This window comes from Lactuca saligna, unplaced genomic scaffold (assembly GCF_052625555.1).
Source record: "Lactuca saligna cultivar CGN05327 unplaced genomic scaffold, ASM5262555v1 scaffold_21, whole genome shotgun sequence".
Lineage (NCBI taxonomy): Eukaryota > Viridiplantae > Streptophyta > Magnoliopsida > Asterales > Asteraceae > Lactuca > Lactuca saligna.
The window spans coordinates 312,501-312,730 of record NW_027629825.1 but is presented as its reverse complement, the minus strand read 5'-3'; positions in this window follow the sequence as shown (position 1 = coordinate 312,730).

Sequence of the window (230 nt, the reverse complement as noted above, 5' to 3'; positions counted from 1 at the left end):
ATCCTCAGGGAAAGCAATGGGTGTTGCTGTCACCAAGCTCCTTGTGCAATATGTATATATAGGGGGGGAGCCGTGGGTGAGCATGGGAAGGGATGAAGGTGCCAGACTGCCTTTGAGCGCGAGCTTGGGTGACTGTTGCTTGATTCCTAGTCGGTGGCATAATACCCCTCCGAGTGGGGGCCTTGGCGTGGTGTGGGGATGCCTCGTTAGGTCTCTGCGACACCGATCCA